Source organism: Hemiscyllium ocellatum, chromosome 21 (assembly GCF_020745735.1).
Source record: "Hemiscyllium ocellatum isolate sHemOce1 chromosome 21, sHemOce1.pat.X.cur, whole genome shotgun sequence".
NCBI lineage: Eukaryota > Metazoa > Chordata > Chondrichthyes > Orectolobiformes > Hemiscylliidae > Hemiscyllium > Hemiscyllium ocellatum.
In genome coordinates this window covers 15,931,757-15,951,433 of record NC_083421.1, presented here as the reverse complement: position 1 = coordinate 15,951,433, position 19,677 = coordinate 15,931,757, and the positions used below count along the sequence as shown (strand labels likewise).

Below are 19,677 nucleotides of genomic sequence, written 5' to 3'. Positions count from 1 at the left end.
GATAATATAGAAAGTTAGGTAGGTATCTAAAAACGAAGTCCTCAAGGGTAGTAATATCTGGATTACTCCCGGTGCTGAGCTAGTGAGAAGGGTTCACAGTTTTGGATCACTGGAATCTCTTCTGGGGTAGAAGTGACCTGCGCAAGCAGGATGGATTGCACCTGAATTGGAAGGGAACTGGCAGGGAGATTTGCTAGACCTGCTCATGAGGATTTAAATTAGTAATTTTTTTTGGGGGGGTGGGGAAGAGCTGGGAAATAATGAGGGAAGAGATCAACCGGAAACTGGTACAGTTGGGAAAGGGAACAAGTCAAACAAACAGTCAGGGCAGGAAGGAACAAAGCAGAGAACAAGGTAGGACTGACAAATTAAACGGTATTGACTTCAATGCAAGGGGTCTAATAGGGAAGGCCGATTAACTCAGGGCATGGTTACGAACGTGGGACTGGGATATCAGCAATTACAGAAACATGGCTCCGGGATAGACAGGACTGGCAGGTTAATGTTTCAGGATACAAATGCTATAGAAAGGGGGACAAGAGAAGGGGGAATTGACTTTTTTTGAGAAGGGATATCATTACTGCTGTACAAACTGCTGGTTGACTTATGCGAGGAGTTGGGGCTGGTGGATATTTGGAGATGCCCTCACCCAACCAGCAGGGACTTCACTTTTTTTTCCCAAACTCACAAATGTCACGAGGACTGACCGCTTTCTGGCTCGCTCAGCCCTTCTGGATTCGATTAGGAATATATATATAGCCATCTCTGACCACACGGCAGTATATTTGGAGGGTAAGGCCAAGAGTGAAGGGCTAGGTTTGGCACACTGGCGTTTGGACTCTTTTCTCCTTAAGGATTCCAAATTTGTGGAATACGTTTTGGAGTTTCAGGAATTCTCGACTATCAACTCAGGCACGGCTACTCGTCCGCCTATGTTATGGGAGACTGCAAAGGGCTTTGCTCGGAGCTTAGCTATTTCCTATTCAGCTAGCCGGAAACAACAGAAGGAGGAACAGCAGCGTCAACGCGAGATGCAGTTGAAAGCCAGGGAGACAGCACATTTTGCGCGGCCTTCGGTGACTAAGCTACAGCCAATCATGGCCCTTCGGGCTGCCTTGAATTCAATACTGACACAAAACGCAAAGAAGAAAAAAAATCACTTGCTTTTGCTCGACAGAGGCTGTTCGAATATGGGAATAGGCCAGGGAAGTATTTAGCATATCTGACTAGGAAAAGGCGTGCTTCCCAATCCATTACTGCAATCAGAGACAGTGCAGGGGTCCTTCCATATGATGCTAAAGAGATTAATGAGGCATTTCGGAGCTTTTACTCCGAATTTTATCAGTCTGAAGGTTGCGAAGACAGGAGTGCTAAAATGGAGACCTTTTTTAAGAACCTGGACCTCCCAGGGGTAACCTTGGCACAGGCCTCACTCCATAATGCCCCCATGACAGTTCAGGAAATACAGGTGGCAGCTAGGCAACTTCAGAGTGGGAAAGTGCCTGGCCATGATGGTCTTCCGGGTGAGTTTTAAGGAGTTTATAGGGATTCTGTCAGGGCCGATGTTGGAGATGTACAATCCCTCATATGCATGAATGCATACCACCATCTTTGAGAGAAGCTAATATATCCTTAATTCTTAAGGGGAAGGTTCCTGAGGATTGTGCCTCATACACGCCCATCCCTCTATTAAATTCAGACTTCAAGATCTGTCCAAGATCTTGCCGCTGAGATTGGAAACGGTGTTGCCCCATATTATTAAAGAGGGCCAGACAGGCTTTATAAGGGGCCCAGAGGTCCTAACAATATTAGAAGGTCTCTGAATGTGGTTCAAGTTTGTCAGCAATGATAGATTCAGGGTTGGCGATTTCCTTAGTTGCAGAGAAAGTATTTGACCGAGTGGAATGGTCGTATCTTTATTACGTCTTAAAACAGTTTGGGTTGGGTGGAATCTTTGCTTGGTGGATGAAGGTTTTATCTCACCACCCTCTGGCTGCGCCCATCACCAACAGGGTGAAGTCTGGGAATTTTAGGATTGGTAGACGGCAAGGCTGCCCCCTCTCACCATTGTTGTTTATGTTGGTCATAGAGCCACTGGCAGAGGCCATTCATCAGAACTTCCACATAACCGTTCCAGAAGTGGGATCGAGGGCACACAAGATTACACTGTATGCGGATTATGTCCTTCAGTTTTTAATCGAACCCGATAACCTCCATACCCCATTTGATACAATGCATCACTTGGGGTTATTTCAGGATATAAGATTAACTTTGCAAAATTGGAGGCTGCGCCTTTGGGGAACCTTAAGGATGTGCCAGAAGTTGAAAGTGGATCTAAATTCCCTTTTAAGTGGTCACATTTTTATTACCACCAAGTTCGATCTGTTATTTGGGATTAATTTTGCTTACTTGCCCAACAATATTAGGCGAGATCTCCAGAGATGGGAGGCTCTTCCAATTTCATGGCTGGGCCAAATATCTCTCATTAAGATGAATGTTCTTCCTCTGCTTTATCCCATGTGTATGCTCCCTCTGTTTTCCAGGTAAACGCTGCAGAAGCTTATGGGGTGGTTTGGTTTCTTTGTTTGGCATCGTGGGCAGCCCCTTATCAAACTTACTAAATTGCAGTTGCCTCAAGGAGGGGGAGGAGTTGATTTCCCAGACATCAGGAGGTATCAATTGAGTTCTCTGCTGTCCTTTGTCTGTGATTGGGTAGGTAATGATCCAAACTCAATATGCTGGATATCAAGGCCTCCTAAGCAAAGTGCCCTCTTATTAACCTGTTGCTCATGGATAAGGTGAAGACAGTTATAGACCACTGCTGGAACCCCATTGTCATTACCACAGTCAAAGAATTGGAGGGCAATGCGTCACAGTAAGGGTTGTTTATTCAAGACTATGCCACTTATGCCTATAGTTGGCATGCCAGGGTTCCAAACAGGGATGATGGACTCAGGGTTCAAACTACGGGCAGTGAGAGGAGTTTCTAGTTTGGGAAACTTGTTTGAGGGGGGAGGCTATGATGTCTTTTGAGCAATTGAGCCGCAAATACAGGTTGTCCAGCAGAAGCCCTTTGTTTTTTTTTTCAGGTTAGGGGTTTCATCCAGAAGAAAACTACGCTTCTCACTAAACCCGATACAGAGATGTTGCCACGTTCCACAAGCACCCTTTTGGTTAGTGCTCTCTATGGCCTGCTGGGTGGCAGAGCCTGGCAGGATATAACAGGTTACGTGAGGTCTGGGAGCAAGAGCTGGGAGTGGAGATCTCTTCTGAAACGTGGGAGAACACTTGAAAGATCTCAATCTGTAACAGGACATGCACTATGCAGTTAAAAGTTCTGCACAGGGCTCATCTGGCACCAGACCGTCTGGCGAAGTTTAAAAAAGGGGCCCAAATGTAAAATAAGTGTAGGTACTCTTACCAATTGCTTCTGGACATGCCACAGGCTCAGACTTTATTGCAGCACTGTGGTGGGAGAGAAAGGACGGGTATTGAGGATTGACAAAGTAGACCTGATATTTCTCCTTAGGTTTACCGAATTTACCATCTTTAGACAAGGCATGGGAAGAAACTATTTAATATTCTTGCATACTGTGCACGGAAGAATATTCTGATGAAATGGGTGTTTGAAAACCAGCCGGGCTTGCTGGGATGGCAGAAATTAATTATGGAGCACATTCCCTTGGACTTTTCCACAAACATGGTGCTCCACACAACAGACAATTTTAATAAGACATGGCAGCCCTACTTGAGTTTTCTGAATATAGGTTTGTCAGTTATCTTAACTAGGGCATTTGTTTAACCAAGATGATTAGATTTGTCAAGCCTTGGGTCCTGGAGGGGGTCTCCCGAGTTAATACAATGCTCCCATTTCATTGCTTGGGAGCCTTGCGCTGAGCATAGCTGTTCTGTATTTTGTTTTTTTGCTTTTCTTTCTTTTTTTGGTGTTGCTTTGCACAGTGTTAGGGTTTGCTTTGGATTATAGAGTAGGTTAGTAGTTAGGAGAAAGTGAGGACTGCAGATGCTGGAGATCAGAGCTGAAAAACGTGTTGCTGGAAAAGCACAGCAGGTCAAGCAGCAAAGGGGCAGGAGAATCGACATTTCGGGCATAAGCCCTTCTTCAGGTTAGTAGATAGTAGTTGTATTGTAATTTGTGTTTTTTTTCTTTTTATTATACTGATATTTGTGATATTGCTTACAAAAAAAAGGGGTATATTAACAACAAAAATAAAAGGGGAGTCAGGTCCACCCTGCTAATTATAGGCTAGTGAGCCTTACTTTGGTTGTGGGTAAAATGGTGGAAAAGGAAGAGATAGGATTTATAATCAACTGGAAAGGAATTATTTTGATTAGGGATAGTCAACAGTTTTGTGAAGGGTAGGTCATGTCTCACTAACCTTGTTGAGTTCTTAGAGAAGGTGACAAAAACAGGTGAATAAAAGTAAAGCAGTTGATGTGGTGTATATCGAATTCAGTAAGGCTTTTGATAAGGTTCCACATGGTAGCCTATTGCACAAAATAGGGAGTTTCCAGATTGAAGGTGATTTAGCTGTTTGGGCCAGACATTGGTGAACTGAAAAAAGACAGGGGTGGTGGTTGATGGGAAATGTTCATCCTGGAGCTAATTTATCAGTGGTATGCTACAAGGATCTGTTTTAGGGCCACAGCTGTTTGTCATTTTTATAAATGATCTGGAAGTGGGCAGAGAAGGATGGGTTAGTAAGTTTGCAGATGACACTAAGGTCAGCAGAGTTGTGGATACTGCTGAAGGATGTTGTGGGTTACAGACGGACATAGACAAGATGCAGCGACGGGCTGAGAAGTGTCAAATGGAGAGTAATGTGGAAAAGTGTGAGGTGGTTCACTTCAGTAGTAACAGGAATGCAGAGTACTGGGCTAATGGTAAAATTCTTGAGTGTAGATGAATAGAGGGATCTGCGTCCAGATGCATAAATCCCTGAAAGTTGCCATCCAGGTTAAGGCATATGATGTTTATTGGTAGGGGGATTGAATTTCGAAGCCACGAGGTCATGCTTCAGCTGTACAAGACACTGGTAATGCCACACCTTGGCACTGCATACAATTCTGGTCACCGCACTATCAGAAGGATGTAGAAGCTTTGGAAAGGGCTCAGAGAAGATTTACTAGGATGTTGCCTGGTATGGAGGGAATGTCTTATGAGGAAAGGCTGAAGGAACTCCGGTTGTTTTCGTTGGAGAGACGGAAGGTTGAGAGATGACTTAAATGAGACGTAGAAGATAATTAAAGGGTTAGATAGGGAGAACAGTGAGAGCTTTTCTCCTTGAATGGTGAAGGCTAACACGAGAGGACATAGCTTTAAATTGAGGCATGATAGATATAAGACATATCTGGGTAGTTTCTTCACTCAGTAGTAGGGGCATGGAATGGTCTGCCTGCAACAGTAGTGAACTCACTGACATTAAGGGTATTTAAACAGGCATTGGACATACATATGGATAAGAATGAAACACTGTAGGTTGGAGAGGCAGATTAATTTCATAGGTCGACACAACATCAAGGAGCAAAGGGCCTGTACTGCACTGTAATGTTTATCTTCTACATAACTTTGAAAAGCTGAATGGGGGCACACGTTCACAGGTAAAGGGATGGCTGGAAAATGGGAAGCCTTCAAAACTGAGATAGCACAAGTCCAGACAGAGTATATCCCTGCTGGCGTGAAAGAAAGGCTGGTAGATGTAGGGAATGCTGGAGGAGGTCTTAGTTAAGAAGAAAAAAATTTTTAAAAAAAAGAGTTTGAGTGAATCCTTAGAGTATAAAGGCAGTTGAAGTACACTCAAGAGGGAAATCAGGAGGCACAAAGGAACATGATAGCTTTGGCAAATAGGGTTAAGGAGTATCCAAAGAGGTTTTATAAATACATTAAGGACAAAGGGTAACTAGGAAGAGAATAGGGCCCCTCAAAGATCAGCAAGGCGGCCTTTTTGTGGAGACACAGGAGAAGTGGGAGATACTAAACGAGCATTTTGAATCAGTGTTTACAGTGGAGAAAGACATGGAAGATACAGAGTGGAGGGAAATAGATGGCGACATCTTGAAAAATGTTCATATTACAGAGGTGGTGGTGTTGGATGTCTCTTGGATAAGAGTGGGTCAATCCCCAGGACTGGATCAAGTGTATCAAACTCTGGGGAAGCCAGAGAAGTGGTTACTGGGCCCCTTTCCAAGATATTTGTATCATCGATAGTCGCAGTTAAGGTGCTTGAAGACTGAAGGCTGCTAAGTGGTGCCACTATATTTAAGAAAAGGTGGTAAGGAAAAACCAGGGAACTATAGACTGGTGAGCCTGACATTGGTGGTGGGCAAGTTGTAGGAGAGAATCCTGAGGTACAGGATGAACGTGTATTTGGAAAGGCAAGGACTGAATAGGGACTGTCAACATGGCTTTGTGCATAGGAAACCATGTCTCACGAACTTGATTGAGTCTTTTGAAGTAACGAACAGAATTGATGAGGGAACAGTGGTGGACGTGTTCAATGGATTTCAGTAAGGCATTCAACATGGTTCCTCATGGAAGACTGGTTAGCAAGGTTAGATCTTATGGATCGAGTAAAACAAGCCATATGGATACAAAACTGGCTCGAAGCTAGAAGACAGAGGGTAGTGGTGGAGGCCTGCTTTTCAGACAAAGCCTGTGACCAGTGGTGTGCCACATGGATCAGTGCTGAGTCCATCATTTACATGAATGATTTGGATGTGAACGTAGGATGTATAGTAAGTAAGCTTGCAGATGACACTAAAATTGGAAGTGTCGTGGACAGCAAAGGTGGTTACTTCAGAGTACAACGGGATCTTGATCAGATGGGCCAATGGGCTGAGGAGTGGCAGATGGGAGTTTAATTTAGATAAATGCAACATGCTGCACTTTGGAAAAGCAAATCAAAGCAGGACTTATACATTTAATGGTAAGGCCCTAAGGAGTGTTGCTGAACAAAGAGACCTTAGGGTGCAGGTTCATAGCTCCTTGAAAGTAGTTGCAGGTAGACAGGATAGTGAAGGAGGCATTTGGTGTGCTTTCCTTTACTGGTGAGTAATAGAGTACAGGAATTGGGAGGTCCTTCAGCCCAACGAGTCCACATCAACCCTCTGAAGAGTAACCCACCCAGACCCATTTTCTTCTAACTAATGCACCTAACACTACAGGCAATTTAGCATGGCCAATTCACCTGATCTGCACATCTGCAGACTTCATGCATAAGTTGGGAGCAGATATTTGCAGGGTAATGAATGACAAATGTAGAGGCTGTTTAGTGAGCACTTGCTGGATAGGTTTGTCCTATTGAGGTAAGGAAGGGACGGTAGGGTGATGGAACCCTGGATAAAAAGTGATATGGAACATCTAGTGAAGAGAAAGAAGGAAGCTTACTTAAGGTTGAGGAAACAAGTATCAAACAGGGCTGTCGATGGTTACAAGGTAGTCAGAAAGGAATTGAAGAATGGACTTAGGAGAACTAGAGGGAGCATGAAAAAGCCTTGGCACATTGGATTAAGGAAAGCCCCATTTATGTGAGCAACAAGAGGATGGCCAGAGTGAGGGTTGGGCCGATCAGGGACGGTGGAGGGATCTTGTGCATGGAGTCAGAGGAGATAGGGGAGGTCTTTGACAAATACTTTGCTTCAGTTTTGATTAGAGAGAGACCTTGTCGTTTGTGAGGTCAGCGTGAAACAGGTTGATGCTCAGGAGGAGGATATGTTGGAAATTTTGAAAAACATGAGGATAGCTAAGTCCCCAGGGCAGGTGAGATATATCCATGGTGGTTACAGGAAGCAAGGGAAGAAACTTTGACAATGATCTTTGATGATAATCTTTATGTACTCACTGTCCACTGGAGTAGTACCAGACGATTGGAGGGTGGCAAGTGTTATTCCCTTGTTAAAGAGAATAGGAATAACCCTTGGAATTACAGACCGATCAGTCTTATGATGGTGGTGGGCACATTATTGGAGAGGATTCTGAGAGACAGGATTTATAATTATTTGGAAAAGCATACTTTGATTACAGATAGTCAGCATGGCTTTGAGAGGGGCAGGTCATGCCTCACAAACCTTACTGAATTCTTTTGAGGACATGACAAAGCACATTGATGAAGATGTACCCGCGGAGGATATGTTCCAGGACCAATCACGGAAGCCCAAAACCGTAGACAGGTGTGAACCCACTCATTTAAATGGAAAACATACCTTCTCAGCAGCCTCCTGGTCCTGGAATGTTCCCTATAATTCATTTGGGCTACTGTAATGCTGGGTAACAAACCACCAAAAAATTACCGCGGATACAGGGGGTCGCCCTGTATATGGATTTTAGCAAGGTGTTTGATAAGGTTCCCCATGGAAGGCTCATTCAGAAAGTAACAATGCATGGGTACAGGGACATTTGACCTTTTTGATACAGAATTGGCTGGCCCACAGAAGACGGAAGGCTGTAGTAGATGGGAAGTATTCAGCCTGGAGCTTGGTGACCAGAGGTGCTCTGCAGGGACTGGTTCTGGGACCTCTGCTGTCTGATTTTTATACATGACTTCGATGAGGAAGTGGAAGGGTGGCTTGTTATACTTGCCAATGACATGAAGGTTGGTGGAGTTGTGGATAGTATGGAGGACTAATGTAGGTTGCAACAGGACATTGACAAGATAGATGCAGAGGCTGAGAAGTGGCAGATGGAATTCAAACTAGAAAAAAGTGTGAAGTGATTCATTTTGGAAGGTCAAATTTGAATGCAGACTACAGGGTTAAAAGCAGGATTCTTGGCAGTGTGGAGAAACACAGGGATCTTTGGGTCCATGTCCATAGATCCCTTGTAGTTGCCATCCAAGTTGATTAGGGTTGTTAAGACGGCAAGTGGTGTGTTGGCATTCATTAGCAGAGGGATTAAATTTAAAGAGCTGTGAGGTTATGCTGTAGTTCTATAAAGCCCTGGTTAGACCACACTTGGAATTTTGTATTCGGTTCTGGTCACCTCATAAGGAGGAAGCTTTAGAGAGGGTACAGACGAAATTTACTAGTATACTGCCTGGACTGGAGGACAGGTCTTGTGAAGAAAGGTCGTGGGAGCTCATTGGAGTGAATAAAAATGAGGGCTGACTTGATAGAGGTGTACAAGATGCTAAGAGGCATATGTAGAGTGGCTATCATGAGGGGGCATAATTTTAAGATAACTGGAGGAAGGTTTAGGGGAGATGTCAGGGGTAGATACTTTACACAGAGTGGTGGGTGCGTGGATTCCACTACCAGCAGTGGTAGTAGAGTTAGATACATTAGGACGTTTAAGCGATTCTTGGATAGGCACATGAATGAGCGTAAAATATAGGGTCTGTAGGTTAAGTTTGACCTTCGATAGGATAAAAGTTTGGCACAACGAGGGCAGAAAGGCCTGTGTTATGTTGTACTGTTCTACGTTCTATTACAGATACCACCCTTCAGCCAATACAAGTCACTTCAAATAATATCAAAAAACAGACAAATAGTGCAAAGGCAATGGGCCCTGCCAATATTCCGGTAAAAAAAATGAGGTCTGCAGATGCTGGAGATCACAGCTGAGCATGATGAAGGGCTTATGCCCGAAACGTCAAATTTCCTATTCCTTGGATGCTGCCTAACCTGTGCTTTAACCAGCAACACATTTTCAGCTGCCAATATTCCGGCAAGAATACTAATGGCTTGTGCTCTCGAACTTGCATCTTGGGAAGCCAAGCTGTACTGCTACAGCACTGGCATCTACCAACGACGTGCAATATCGTTCAGGTATGTTCAGCACAAAAACAGAGGCAAATACGACTTGACCAATTTCCCCTCCATCAGTCCATCACTTTACTGATGATAAAGTGTGGCAAGTGTTATTAACTTGTTATCCAGCAGCACCCGCTCAGTGACGCAGAGGTTGGATGCTGCCAGGACCACTTAGTTCCTGACCTTGTTCCAGACTTGATTCACAACTTAACAGCTGAATTTGAGATTAGGTGAGGGTGACAGCCTAATCCCACACTCATTCAAGGTCATTACCTGACCCAACTGAGTCTCAGCTCATTACCTCTGGACCTAATTTTCCAAACACACTCCTGGCCAGCCAAACATGTTCAGCCTTCCTGTAATCACAGGAATATCTAAAATTGCTGCAAATGTGCTCACTTGTACCAAGACATGTTCACCCATCACCCCTGTGAGAAAGTCTATAGCCTTAAAACTTTGTCCTTAAACATTTAGACTAAAACATAATGTTGAATTATAGGATACATTTGCTGCACACTAGAAAAGAGACACAGTCAGGGAGGCTCAGAATAAAAACAGGTAACTCAAGGCGTGCAGAAGAAAAACAAACATCTGTTCTCACCAAGTGATAACAGGATGCTCGAAGACAATTAAGAACATTTGCCTTAACGTTGGTGAATGTGCGTAAACAGGACACAGTGATGACATTCACGACTGTTTCCTTGTGAAATTAATAACAGCGTTTGATTCTGACCTTGAAACGAAAGTCAGTATCATCAAAAGCCTTTAATTGATGGATTCTTATTACCCCTTGCAAGCTAGGCAGACAGAAGGAAAAACACCTTTTCTGTTACAAGTCCCTGACCTGAAAATTGAAGAGGACGAGCACGCGAGAGTTTTAACTTGCTGTTTTTACAGACTATAACTACCCCACTGTCAATTCTAACTAGTCAGATCTTACATCTTATTTGAATTTGAATCACAACCTTGAAAATAAGGCATGCTTAATTCAAGACTAATTAATCATTTTAAATACAACATTGCGGTAACATTTCAGTCTCAAGTACAGAATGATTCTGTGCTTAAGATAAAAAGCAGAAGTCCTCTCCCAGCTCAGAAATTATTCTAAACCTAACACTGAAGAGATTCTGACAATCTGTCAGGAAGCCATTTTATGCTCAGAAATTTGTCCTCCTTGCTAAGGAGCCATTTTGTAAAACAATGGTATCAGACAGGCGAGCTGTGCAAGGTTACCTTATGACATCTCCCACTTAATTTAGACTGGTAGTTCTTTATAGGAACTTCTCACCAGCAGATGCCTAACTTGGCTGGATTTGTTTTTCTCACCTGATGGGTAGCTCAAGGCCTGGAGTGATCAGTCAAGCACACACAGATCTGTCAATTAACTCCTCTTCCTTACGAATTATTGTCTTTCACTGTTATCTGTTTAATTAAGAACATGCAGTACTTTTTGTAAGCTTTTTGTATAAAGGAAGCCTGGTTGTAACAGTAAGACAGAATAGCCTGCGAGGGCTCTTAGTTTAAGAGCAATATCCTACTCTTCTGGGTTATTAGAACTGAGGTAGTTAAGCTTATGGTATCACTTATGTTGTAACAGTGATGCTATTGGTAAATAAAGGGGATGACTAAAATTAAACTGTCTGGAAGAGGTTTTGTATTCCAGATGATCCCCGGGATGAATCAAGAGAGGCTTACAGGTAGGGTCCACAAGGGGGTTCCCTGGGCCGTCTAAAATCTGTACTTTAACACCTGTGCTCCCTGACCTACAATGGCACCTATTTATTAGATTAGATTACTTACAGTGTGGAAACAGGCCCTTCGGCCCAACAAGTCCACACCGACCCGCTGAAGCGCAACCCACCCATACCCCTATATTCACCCCTTACCTAACACTATGGGCAATTTAGCACAGCCAATTCACCTAACCAGCACATCTTTGGACTGTGGGAGGAAACCGGAGAACCCAGAGGAAACCCACGCAGACACAGGGAGAACGTGCAAACTCCACACACAGTCGTCTGAGTCGGGAATTGAACCTGGGTCTCAGGCGCTGTGAGGCAGCAGTGCTAACCACCGTGCCACCATGCCGCCCACATATAAGCAACATGTTTAAATTCTCACCCGTTATTTAATTCCTGGCTGCGGTCAACCTTCTCTCCCCGCACCGCACAAAATTCAAGAGTTCAACTTAGCTTCAGATTCCAACAATTTGTTTACTTTTTGCTTCACGTATTGTGGCAGTTTATACAGTAGCCAAGAAAACAACAGCCTGGAATTCCCATCCTAAACCCCTCAAATCCACTTTCCTTCTTTACGACATTCTTGAAAATACACTTATTTGGCAATTTTTTGGGGCACCTCAGTTAATACCTCTATCTGTAGACTCAAGTCAAAAGTTTCTTCATGTTTTTGTGAAATTCTAAACATGATAAATATACAAACGGTTGTTGATTTGATCATATATTATCAACTCTTCACTATTGCTAAAGAATGATTAGTAACTTCTTACCTAAACACGCTTTGGGAACACCATCACCACACGAACCAGTACAAGAATCACTTTCTCCACAGGCCCAGGTCTTTTGCTATGATCACTGGAGCTGTGAAGGGAGAAACAGTTGATGTTTCAGAGAGCACAAAATGAATTAGAGGAAAAGAAAATGGTGCAGAATTTAATGGTCAGAAATAGAAGACAAATGGGCTCTCGCTTAAAAGAAAGCTTGACTGTGAAAGGTATTGAGGAGGAATGAACCTCGTAAAAGTAACAGTAAAATACTAAACAGAACTAAAAAGTAATGAAGAAGCACAGAAGTGAATCAGAGCAACGTTAGCTATTATGACCTTACAGTCAGATTAAAAAACAAACATTTTTCTTGGTTGAATTTAATCTGCCCTAATCCTCCCTTATCACTCTTTGCCAGAGAAGGTGACGCATGTGTCTCGCTGCAGTTCTCACTCCGTCAAAGTTGGACACTGCGCATGCGTCCCATGAATCATTGCCCTCAATAAAGATGGTGGCACTTGTTCGGGTGTATCGTCATCTGAGGCCGTTTCTCGTTGCTGAAAATACGGGATTGGTCGTTTCAAATTTGTGTTTTCCGACGTGCGCCAAGTGTTTGTAAAATCTCTCGGCCCCAATTAAGATCACTTCCCTCGAGTTTTCTACCTTTTTTAACCGCACTTTTGCTCGAACCTTGATCAGAACGATAATGCGTAGCGCGTGGGTCGATCACGTGGTTTGCACTGGTCCCGCCCCCCCGTTCTCTCTGATTGGTTGGAGGACAAGCCGGCTCCGCCTGATCTCCAAATCATGTCCGCCTGGTCGGCTCGTGACGCGTCTCTGTCAGCCAATAGAGAAGTGTTGGTGACATAAATGTCATAGCAGTCCTGAGGTCATAGGAAAACAAAATTATAAGGAATATAAGTTAAGTGAGTTGAGCGTTCATGTGAATTGTGACTGGGAACAGAGGGAGGTTAATCAGAGGAAAAACATGGACAAGAGATTTTTAGGAAAGGTTTGTGCCCTGGAAAGCAACTAGAATCAGAAGGTAAAAGCGCAAGAACGAGAAAAAGTTTGAATACTGAGGCTACAAAAGCTGCAAGGAGTCTAGTTATTGACATGAGCAGTTGAATTGGAAATAGCTCTCTGAGTTTATCGCCGTCATTTGCTTGACAACAGATAGAATTTTCCACTTTGTCTCAATAAAGCTGATAGCTGCTTCACAATTCAATTCTAATGCCAAGTCTGCTTCAGTCTGCAGAGGGGTGTAGATATTTAATCAGACAATGCTAAATATCAATCCACCACTGATTCCATCCCTCTCCCTGGTAACTGGCTGAGTCTGAACCAGACTGTTCAAAACACAATTGAAATATTTCACTCTAAAATGAGCTTCCAACCACGTATTCCCCCATCATCACAAAACCAATGTACATTTCAACCTTAGTAACATCTCATTCTCTAATCCAGTTCTTTTGTTACCTCGAGACTGATCTCCCTAAACACAGTCCTGGCTGGACTTCCACATTCCACCTGCCTGTAATTTTCAGGTCATCCAAAAATTTGCTGCCTGTGTTTACATGCTATTCACCCTGTGCTAATTAGTATGTACATTTTTTTGGGTGACAAAGCACCAAGATATTGAATTTTTTATCTTTTTGTTGAAATTTTGCCATCATGCCTCCCTCTCTTGTTAATCCCTTCCAGCCTCAGAGTCCTCTTAAAATATATCTGATGAAGGGTTACTAGACCTGAAATGGTAATTCTGTTTTCCTTGCATCAATGCTGCCAGACCTGCTGAGTCTCTCAAGCAATTCTTGTTTGTGTTCCTGATTTCCAACATTTGCAGTTCTTTCGGTTTTTATTCCAAGATACTTGCTGTCCCTGAATTCCAACCTCCAGTAGATTTCCAGTTTTAACTCTCCCAACCTTTTTCGCCTTTTACATGTGTTATGAAGTTGAAGGTGTGTACTGCTGTTCTGATCTGAGAGCTTACAAACATCTGTCATATGAACAGTAGTCTCAGAGTGTACTGAACAATTGAAAGTATGTAACATTTGACTGTGAAATGGATACTTGAGTTGGTCGCTGTTTAGACAACAATTTGAATTTAACCAATCACTTTAAATTATGTCTCCGGATACTAAAACCCAATCAAAATTGAATTTATTGTTTTGCTCACATTGAACCAATAAGATGATTTGATTTTGGGGGTATAGAAAAGGCAAGCAGTTTGAAAGTCAGACAGAGAAACTGCCATTTATTGATAGAACTGCTACTCTATCAAAAGTACCTTTTCATATAAAACATTTTCACAGTAAAAAGAAAGAAGATGAGCCAAGGAGATCTTCAGCTGGAAGAAGGAACACACCGGAGACATTAGCCGCTCTGTGATTTTGAAATTAAGTTGATGTAATTTTAATAAGTTTTATTGGAACAGTATATTGTGATAGAGTTGGAGGCAGGTAATAATCAGTTAAGAGAAAGGAGAGCTAAGAGTTATAATTAGTTGTTGTTTATTATTCACTTTTAGAGTTAAAGAATAAATTGACATTATTTTTTTCAAATAGTAGAATTTTGGAGTTCTCCGTCACTGATATTTTAACAAATTACAAGGTGAGCTTCTCTGGGTGTTTGGTTTAATTAACAAGAAGGTTAATTGCCATGTCATAATACATGCTTTTAGTTTCCAAGGCCAGAAGCTCTTGAATTTACTCCCTAAACTCCCTCATTTTCAACATGCCTTTGTTTGTTCAGGATAGTCCTTAAAACCTACCTCTATGGCACAGTTTTTGGTCACTTGGCTTAATATGTCCATATGCGCCTGGTGGCAACTGTTGTTTTGTGACAACCTTGTGCAACATATCAGAATATTGCATCAAAAATGTGAAAATATACCAATTGCTGCTGTTGTGGTTCTGTTCGCCGAGCTGGGAGTTTTTGTTGCAAACGTTTCGTCCCCTTTCTAGGTGACATCCTCAGTGCTTGGGAGCCTTCTGTGAAGCGCTTCTGTGATGTTTCCTCCAGCATTTATAGTGGCTTGGCTCTGCCGCTTCCGGTTGTCAGTTGCTGTCCGCTGCAGTAGCCGGTATATTGGGTCCAGGTCGATGTGTTTGTTGATAGAATCTGTCGAAGAGTGCCATGCCTCTAGGAATTCCCTGGCTGTTCTGTTTGGCTTGCCCTATAATAGTAGTGTTGTCCTAGTCGAATTCATGTTGTTTGCCATCTGCGTGTGTGGCTACTAAGGATAGCTGGTCGTGTCGTTTTGTGGCTAGTTGGTGTTCATGGATGCGGGTTGTTAGTTGTCTTCCTGTTTGTCCTATGTAGTGTTTTGTGCAGTCCTTGCAAGGGATTTTGTACACTATGTTGGTTTTGCTCATGCTGGGTATCGGGTCCTTTGTCCTGGTGAGTTGTTGTCTGAGAGTGGCTGTTGGTTTGTGTGCTGTTATGAGTCTTAGTGGTCACAGCAGTCTGGCTGTCAGTTCGGAAATGCTCCTGATGTATGGTAGTGTGGCTAGTCCTTTGGGTTGCGGCATGTCCTCGTTCCGTTGTCTTTCCCTTAGGCATCTGTTGATGAAATTGCATGGCTATCCATTTTTGGTGAATACCTTGTATAGGTGTTCTTCTTCCTCTGTTTGCAGTTCTGGTGTGCTGCAGTGTGTTGTGGCCCTTTTGAATAGTGTCCTGATGCAACTTTGTTTGTGTGTGTTGGGGTGGTTGCTTTCATAGTTCAGGACTTGGTCTTTGTGTGTGGCTTTCCTGTATACCTTCGTGCTGAATTCTCTGTTCGGTGTTCTCTGTATCATCACATCTAGGAATGGGAGCTGTTGTTCTTTTCTTCCTCTCTCGTGATTTGGATTCCTGTGAGTGTGGCATTGATGATCCGGTGTGTGTTCTCTATTTCTGTGTTTTTAATGATTACAAAGGTGTGGTCCACATATCTGACCCAGAGTTTGGGTTGTATTTGCGGTAAGACTGTTTGTTCTAACCTTTGCGTGACTGCTTCTGCTATGAGTCCAGAGATCAGTGAGCCCATGGGTGTTCCGTTGATTTGTTCGTATATCTGGTTGTTGAATGTGAAGTGTGTTGTGAGGCACAGGCCCAGTAATTGTTGCTCATTTGTTGCTCATTTGGACAAATATCACTGGGCCTTCATGATAATTTGATCACTCTATATCTAACAACATTGCAGGCACACCTTCACCACGTAGACTGCAGCAGTTCAGGAAGGTCAACTGCAATCTTCTCCAGAGGTAAGTGAGGATTGGCAATATTTACTCATATCTGTAAGTGTGATCTAAAGAGAGGACTTAATAATGTTTACTGGGAAGGTGCATCATTTTGTTGGGGAGAATGGAACACAGGGGACAGAGTATTATGATGAGGTCTGTCTTTTAGAACTGAGATAACCAGATTTTTTTTTCTCCCAGGGCTTGTTACCTTGTGGAATTTGTTTCCCTGGGTAACAGTGAAGGCTTGATCATTGAATGTATTCAAGGCCAAGTTAGATATTTGAAAATGTGTTGCTGGTTAAAGCACAGCAGGTTAGGCAGCATCCAAGGAACAGGAAATTCGACGTTTCGGGCCAGAGCCCTTCTGAAACGTCGAATTTCCTGTTCCTTGGATGCTGCCTAACCTGCTGTGCTTTAACCAGCAACACATTTTCAACTGTGATCTCCAGCATCTGCAGACCTCACTTTTTGTTACACTGTGAGTCTAGGGTTATTTTTGAAGCTGGAGGCGAGGGGAGGTGAGGTGGTGCAGTGTGCAGAGCAGGAAATTGGAGTTGATCCCACAATCACATGAGTTATGGTTTTATTCAACGGCAGAACAGGCTTGAAAGGCTCGATGATTCCTGATGAAGGGCTTTGGCTCGGAATTCGAGTTTCCTGTTCCTCGGATGCTGCCTGACCTGTGCTTTTCCAAAAACACACTCTCAACCTTGAAAGGCTGGGTGGTATACACCTGTTCTTAATTTCAATGACCTGTGTTCCTATATTTGGGGATCAGTTGGCTGGACATGTGGGCTATAAAGTGGATTGAGGTGATCGACATAGGTTCAGTTCTAGTGCCTACTGGGATCACTGTGAGGGTCCTACTTTTTTGACCTCGCCCTTTGCCTGGGGTGTACTGTAGTCACCACCACCAGATGTCTCTCTCAAATAAGAGAACAGTCCTCTGGGACAATGGCAACTTTGCCTTATTCCTGTGGTCACTCTCCCTCTTGAATACTTCTACTTACAAACTTATTTCCACTTTGTGTTAAATGAATAGCCATAATACATTTTGATGTGATTGTACTGAGTTTGTGCAGCATTTTATTTACAGTATTTCTAACCAGTTTCCTCAATTTATCCTCTATGCATCCAGAGTTCTCTTACAATTAGACATCCTTGGGTTACTGTCATTTAATGTAGAAGTAGTCTTTCACTATAAGCTATTTTTCACTTTCATATATCTGGCTTGCCTATCCAGAGAAATGGTGAAATAAAATGCAAATGCTCAGCAAGTTTGTCACCATCTGCTGAGATGGCTACTATGATATAAACATCATTTTTGCAACCTTTCATCAGAACTGAGTAATGTTAGTTATGTAGCACAGTGTGAGCATGTAAAAGAGGGAAAGGTGAAAAGAACAGAAAAAGGCAAACTGGATGTCTTTGATAAACTGCAGTTTAGAAGAGATTAGATAACAGAAGGTTTCGTGGTGCAGTTCCAAACGAGGTAATAATGGGGCAAGTAAAGATTAAAAGCAAAAGGATAAAGTCACCACTGCTGTGTATTTGGAGAGAGATGCAACTGGTGTTGACTTGGACTGGGAGCTACTGCACCTCAGACAGGGGGAGACATTGAGAGGGGTGACCATGGCTGGTGCAGGAACTGAGCTCATGGTATTGGCATTACACTGTATAACAAACAAACCAATTAGCCAACTAAGCTGACTCATGACAGGTATAGTTAAGGTGAATGGCCAAGGTCTTTCCCTGAGATTGGGGAGTAAAAAACTAGAGGGCGTAGGTTTAAGGTGAGAGGGGAAAGATTTAAAAGGGACCCAAATGGCAACCTTTTAACACAGAGGGTGCTGCATGTATGGAATCAGCTGTCAGAGGAAGTGGTGGAGGCTAGGACAATGGCAAAGGATTCTATATCTGGTATATAGTAATTATAGATAGTTTGACTGAGCAGTCGAAAGTGCTGCATTTAAACTCCAGTCTCTATCAAGTTGTGGGTTTGAATCCTCCCAATACCAGAATCATAAGCGATGTATCTTGGGCAGTCACATTGAAGGAACTGAGCAACTTCAAGTTTGTGATGTTTACTTTTCTTCTGGGTGTTTGCAGCACCTCAGGTCTCTGATATGCTTGGTGATGAAAGAGGTAAAATTGGTGACAGACTCTAAAATAGTGAGAGCTTCAGCTATATAACAGCCCTTCAGAACTCTGCTAACGCCCTGCTTTGGGGGATTTTTGCATTGCTGGTTGGCACCAGTTTCTGTAGCATAACTAAAAGGTTAGTGGTTCCAGACCATCCAAGCACAAGACTTTATTACTTCAGAACAAACAATTAGATTGACCACATACCTACATTTAATGAGATTCAAAACACACCCATCAATGATTGTCTGTTCCTTGGCTCCACACAGAGTGAAACAAGGACACGCAGCAGAATTTAAGCCCACTCTCTCCAATCCCCCACTGCCAGCAGAAACTGGCTTTCTGCCCAGCTTTGGAACACAGTTGAAAGAAACACCTTCCTTATGAATGGCCCCATGTGAAGGGGACAAAAATCCTTGTTCTTTGATTTGGCAACCGCTGCTGTGGATTCTTGCTGTCCTTAGAACCTCTCTAACTAAACCCCTATGCCCAACATTAGAAGCAGCACGATTTTGTGATGAGAACAGCAATATAAAAATTAATTGTGTTCACGTTTATCAAAAAGTGGAACAACACATCTTGTTCAGATAATGAAGAAGTAGTGCTGTTTCTGCCCAGCATCACAGCGGGGACTTGTTGCGTGTTACGTGAACATGATAACCACTACCCCACAGAAACACAGCAGGGCTACTGACCCAATCGAGCTGTCACCCAGCGGGGATTGCTCTGCTCAGGACCGATCAAGTTTGTTGTGCGTGACTGAAACCAACCTCAGTCACACACAGAGACAGTGTCACAAGCTGCCAGCGCATGTTGGGGGGGGGGGGGGCGCAGATTTGGACCCACACTGTGAAAGAGACTGGATCCTAAATCCAGGAGGATCAAGTATTTCGGGGAGAAGGGTGGAGAATAGGGTCGCTAACCACATGATAGAATAGCGGAGCAGACTAGATGGGCTGAAAAGCCTAATCGTACTCCTAGGTCTTCTGGTTTTTATATTGCTGTTCTTGTCACAAAACCTTGCTGCTTCTAATGTTG

The 19,677-nt window shown here is 43.2% G+C and overlaps 1 protein-coding gene across 6 annotated transcripts in view; it reads right to left on the bottom strand.

Moving 5' to 3' along the window:
- The window catches only part of LOC132825749 (zinc finger protein 239-like), a 39,076-nt gene extending 26,078 nt beyond the window's left edge, over positions 1-12,998 (bottom strand). For 3 of the 6 annotated variants that reach the window (XM_060841190.1, XM_060841193.1, XM_060841196.1), the window contains exons 1-3: positions 12,932-12,998; positions 12,275-12,365; positions 11,092-11,187 (exon numbers count right to left, since the gene is read on the bottom strand). The gene's annotated coding sequence lies outside the window, so the exon portion shown is untranslated. Of the gene's footprint in view, positions 1-11,091; positions 11,188-12,274; positions 12,366-12,611; positions 12,810-12,931 lie in introns of those variants that run through there. The other 3 variants (XM_060841195.1, XM_060841194.1, XM_060841191.1) reach the window with 3 other exon arrangements.
- Positions 12,999-19,677: the final 6,679 nt, after the last annotated feature.